At 41.0% G+C, this 5,963-nt stretch overlaps 1 non-coding gene across 1 annotated transcript; it reads left to right on the top strand.

Moving 5' to 3' along the window:
• The first annotated feature begins 1,958 nt into the window (after window positions 1-1,958).
• Window positions 1,959-2,149, top strand: LOC132897160 (U2 spliceosomal RNA). Its single transcript, XR_009656256.1, has one exon. It is a non-coding gene; the product is annotated as a U2 spliceosomal RNA (small nuclear RNA).
• The last annotated feature ends 3,814 nt before the right edge of the window (window positions 2,150-5,963 follow it).

The raw sequence follows: 5,963 nt of genomic DNA, 5'->3' as shown, positions 1-5,963 counted from the left end.
CTTACACACAGCACACTCACCTCAGGACTGTGCACCTTACACACAGCACACTCACCTCAGGACTGTGCACCTTACACACAACACATACACCTCAGGACTGTGCACCTTACACACAGCACATACACCTCAGGACTGTGCACCTTACACACAACACATACATCTCAGGACTGTGCACCTTACATACAGCACATACACCTCAAGTCTGTGCACCTTACGCACAACACACTCACCTCAGGACTGTGCGCCTTACACACAGCACACACACCTCAGGACTGTGCACCTTACACACAGTACATTCACCTCAGGACTGTGAGCCTTACACACAGCACATACACCTCAGGACTGTGCACCTTACACACAACACACTCACCTCAGGACTGTGCGCCTTACACACAGCACACACACCTCAGGACTGTGCGCCTTACACGCAGCACACTCACCTCAGGACTGTGCACCTTACACACAGCACACTCACCTCAGGACTGTGCACCTTACACACAAGGCACACACCTCAGGACTGTGCGCCTTACACACAGCACACTCACCTCAGGACTGTGCGCCTTACACACAGCACACTCACCTCAGGACTGTGCGCCTTACACACAGCACACTCACCTCAGGACTGTGCGCCTTACACACAGCACACACACCTCAGGACTGTGTACCTTACACACAGCACACTCACCTCAGGACTGTGCGCCTTACACACAGCACACTCACCTCAGGACTGTGCACCTTACACACAGCACACTCACCTCAGGACTCTGCGCCTTATACACAGCACACACACCGCAATAATTTATAATGTGACTGTCACTGTGCAATACTTTATATGTGCAATACCTCACTCCATAATATGTAACACAACACATACACCTGACTGTGCACCTTACACCCCCCCCTTTTATTTTATTTATTTATTTTTATTTATTTATTTTTTCTTTTTCCCTCCTTCCCCCCTCTCTCTCTCTCTACACGCTGTTTGCACTGTTATTGGAGATGCTTTAAGCTCATTGTACATGTGTATAGTGACAATAAAGGCATTCTATCTATCTTCTATTCCATAATGGGGTGTAGGTGGGTGGGTGAGTGTGTGTGTGTGAGAGAGAGAGAGAGTGTGTGTTTGTGTGTGTGCGAGAGAGAGAGGGGGTAGAGAAAGAGAGAGGTATGAGTTTTTAAATGTTGCAGCCAGTACATTACTGACAAGTCCTTAATCTCCAAATGTCCATTGTTCATCATAATCATATGAGAAAGAAAGTCCTACTTGAAAGTCTACCTCCTCCACACGAACAAGTTCCTCAACAGAGTCAACAGCGGAGGTTGAGGCTGTAGCAGACTCAGGCGATTTGAAAAAGGTAGTTAGTTTCAGAAGTGCAGCTGCATTCTTTTTGCTTTGTGCCCTTTTTTTTTTTCGTTTAGCGCAACCACTCTCATAACTGCGCTTCATCTTGTTTACAGTTCCTCTGCTTTGGTTTGAATTTCCGTCGTGCACCTGTCTACGTCTTCAGATCATGGACTAGTCTAATGTAAAACAATCAGGGTGTGTGTGTGTGTGTGTGTGTGCTGGGACAAATACTATATACACATGAATTCGATATTCTGATGCTATTTTGGTGTGTTTTTCCATTTATATCGTTGACTACTTAATATCAGAGACAAATTACAATTACATATATATTGTTTGGTGTTTACCGTGATGGGGCTGACCGTTAGGGGCCCCCAAATTTTGGGGGCCCTAGGCAACCGCCTTGGTTTGCCTAATGGTAAGTCCGCCCCTGCGGGGCCCTACGCAACGTGCGTAATGTGCGTACTGGGTGAACCGGTACTACACACACACACCAAGACGATGTCTCTCTTCAAAAGGATCCAGCTGTTGGGGGCGGAGTCTAGCTGTGTTTACCTTTCTGGAGTTTAATATTTGGAAGTGGTTTATTTAAAGCTATTGGCTACAGCAAGATATCGCTTCTCGGCCTTTTGGTTAAGATCAAGTGTAGTATTTGTTCTTATCAGTTTAATATCTGATATATTCTCTAAATGAGGGCGATATGTTAAACAGATTTTTAGAACAGGGAACTGGAATAAGGGCTTGCTCTTTCTGCTCCACGCATCAACCTAGTATTGCAGTATCTCCAGGAATGGTGTCCTTGTTTAAGAACTAAGAAAAAGGCAAACTTTTCTTTAATATGTCAGTTTAATGCTTGTGTTTTCTATATAAGAGTAGATGTTTGACAAAACATTTTCTTCAAGAAATGAAAATTCTTTTTTGTCTGGTCTGATTCTTTCTGGTTTTCTCCATGTTTAACAAGCAACTGGACTGTTAGTCTGCAGTAATTCTTTTTCTTACTTTTTCATGAGACACAATATTTCCTACCTTCTACTTTCTTTTTATTTACTTACTGGCTTATTTTTTTTCTCTGCCTGTTTGCAATGGCTAAGAAAGCTGTAAAGATGCAAGAGACTGGCCCAGGCCACCTTACCCTATATAGACAGGGCTGAGCCAGGTAAAAACTGCCCTTTTTTCCTGTCAAGGTTTTCTCAACAGATTCTGGTACTTCATACTGATCAAATTAAGATTTTGCACCATCTTGAAATTTGTTCAGAATCCAAGATGGCACCAAAATTCCTAGATGGCCATCAGGATACCTAAAATTGGTCCTGTGTGGGAGGAAATTGTCCAAAGATCTGTTTTTTTTTTGCCTAAATTGATGATTTATGGTGAGAGAAATAAGATTCCATGGCTTTCAAATCCTTACCCAGTGTTTTCATCATGCAAATCCAAGATGGCCGCCGTATGCGGCCCCCTAAACTACAAAGTATCATATCTCCTGTTCTAGAAGGACTACAGCCGTAATTCTGGTGTCTATTCATAGGTTTTCATGGTCAGGGAATCCATTTCTGAAGGTATTTTGCAAATCTGACCATTTGGTCAATCAGAAAATCCAAAATGGCGCCCCACCATGGAGAAATGGTCTTGTGTGATTTGTGATCAAGGGACATAGTTTGTTGAATTCAAATGAATTGTATGATATTCTCATGTTCATGTAAGGTTTCATGTCCTGTTTCTGTGTATTAGATAACTGCGGGATAACTGGTTATCTATAATTGACATCTAATCTATCTCTAATCCCAGTTTTTAGAAAACTAAAATCATAGAAATATCACCCAGTTCACAAATTTTAATGGGGATAAATAACTGTGATTTATTTTCCAGCATCACCAGAGTCTCTGTGATGCTGTTGGCAGGCAAGCAATAGACTTTTGTGTAAACCACAGTAATGGCAGCAAAACCGCTTTTGAGCCAGGGAGCCAATGACGGAGAATTGTGTGTTCTTTGCAATAGTTGCATTAAAGCAAAAGAAGATTTTTCCAAAGTGGCAAAAGATGGGCTGAAACGGTATCGGGAGTTAGCAGACAGGTGGTCAAGAATAGATAGCAGTTTGGATGAGGAATAATTTCTGCAGACCAGAATACGGATGTACAGCAAGCAGAAGGTTAAATCGAGTTCAGGGATCTTGCCAGATGAGAGCAGCGCTGATGAGCACATAAAGAGGAGTAACTTCCATGCACAGATATGGCACCAGTGTCTGCAGCCAAATATAGAGTACCCATCCATCGACAGTGGCAGCGGTTGGGAAAGAACAGACAAGGGTATCCGGCCAATTTGGTTTACATGTCCACAACTGCCACCAAGTCTCTCCAAGAAAAAGACCAAGAGAAAGGATCAACAGAAGGGTAAGCAGTGTTTCTCTAATTTGATCTAATTCTTTCAAATTCAAGAACAAAGTGCATTTACATTGAATCCAATGTTCTGTCTTGCAGGCTCAGCTGAATATGATGCAGATCTTGAGACAGTAGATGAGAGTGGCCCAGCTCAACCAAAGAACAGGAAATCCTCCAGAAAACGACAAGTTTATGGTAGATAAATTTCTTTATCCGGGTCCAAGTCAGTTCTTTTCATTTTTCTTCTCTTAAATTTTCACCTTGCTCAAAATGTTAACATCACTTTCAGGTTCAACTGATTGTACAGATGAGACCCTGGAAGAGAGTGAACCACTTCATGAGGAACAAAGCGAAAGAGAACATGCTTCAAGAACTGGTGACGAGTGCTTTGGTGACGATGAAACTTCTGAAACAGAGGATACAGATACGGAGAATATTTCTGATAGTGACATTTCTGAATTTTTAACATCTGAGAGTGATGACTTTACTGATCTTGACATTAGTGATTAAGGAGACAGTGCATATTCATAGTTAACAGATGGAATATCCCAAAAGAATGGTGTACTGAATACTCAACGGCCTTTGGACTTTTAATAGGACAGCAATGTTAGGGCTATTTTGTGCATAAGGTGTCCTATGATTACAAGAGCACTGAATAGATATTACCCACTTTTTGTTTTTTGTATCAGTTGAATCAACAGGTCGTGAGTATGGTTGAATCAACAGACTGCGGCAATAGCCCCAATCAGGGGCGTATCAAGCTTTCCAAAAGTGGGGGTGTTCTGGAATGGGGAAGCCATATCATTAGAAATCGGTTTATGGCTATATACACGCCTGGCGTGTACACTGTGATGTACTGTCAATGACCGATATGGAACTTTTTCATACCCATGGTCCATGGATGCAAATGAAAGGGAGGACAGCAGAAAGCCTATAAATCCAGTTGACTCCAGCCAAGTTCTGCATTTCATGCAGAGATCTATCATGTTGGGTTTTGGTGTTGTTACTGCCAGGGCTATGTAATTATTCAGTAAGTGAAGGCAAAAAGTATTGAGTGATAATTCTAGGTAACAGGATACTGTTCTATAACAGAGATGTCAGTATTGCTACCTACACTGGTATACACTGATATAAACAAAACCAAAAACTTCACATAGCCCAAGAAGTCATACACAGTGTATAGATCATACACCATCATGCATAACAGTTTGGACTGGGATCGCTTTGTGTGAGCAGGAGGCATGGCTAATCAGTTCATGTTGGAGAAGCGCAGCATCCTGGAAGGACCTCTTTAGTATAGCATTCAAGTAAGACGGGGCAGTTCCTGCTTTTAATGTCTTTAATTATTCAAACTCGTGTACAAAACTTGTTTGCATCATGCATTACATCAGGTTTAATGCATAAAATTTGAAAATGATGCCATAGACTACACATACAACAAACACTTAATGGCCAAATAACATTACTGTACAACAATTATTGAACATTCATTCGATTTGAAATGCCTTTAAATCTCAATTGAAAAACTCTTCTAAAAAGTGATAAACAGTAATAATGCATGAAAAGTAGACTTGGTACAAACACACACACTCGTAATAAAAAACTTGCCTCAACTGACTTTACAACTAGTAACTACTACTATTTAACATCACTGTCAACAAATCCTGACAACCTTACTTTACCCTGACACACTATTTGTGTTTGAAACAACCAAATGTGTTTTTTCTTTGCTCCTTATAAGAAACAAATTGTTGAGCAATCATTTGTCTGTCCAACAGGTCAAGTTTGTTCTTCTGAACATGACACACAGCTACACTATTAAGACGTGTTTGCTACTTCGCAGCCATGTTTTCAGCCATCTTAGAACAGATCATTCATACATTACTCACTTTTTAATATTATACAGACATTTAAGTGCACATGTCAAGCAAACCTATCCAAGTTGCTTTGGATAAAAGTGTCTGCTGCTACTAAGTATAATGTAATGGAACTTAACATTTTTGGATGACATAATCAAGAGCAGTAATATAATCAATGTAGGTTCATATAATCAATCAAGGTTTTGGAGGTTGTTGATATAGACATGCATCATTAAAATGGTGTACCCCTACTTCAAAAACAGAAAGTTAGCCACTCACAGGAGATTGAGGAGGACTCAATATGGTTCTACAAAATAGCTTAATTATCCCCAACGTGATCACACAAAAGCCTAAAAACATGTTCTACTTCTCCATGTACTCAGG

This window comes from Neoarius graeffei, chromosome 1 (assembly GCF_027579695.1).
Source record: "Neoarius graeffei isolate fNeoGra1 chromosome 1, fNeoGra1.pri, whole genome shotgun sequence".
Classification (NCBI taxonomy): domain Eukaryota; kingdom Metazoa; phylum Chordata; class Actinopteri; order Siluriformes; family Ariidae; genus Neoarius; species Neoarius graeffei.
The sequence above is the reverse complement of the archived record's forward strand: the minus strand, read 5'-3'. Positions and strand labels throughout refer to the sequence as shown.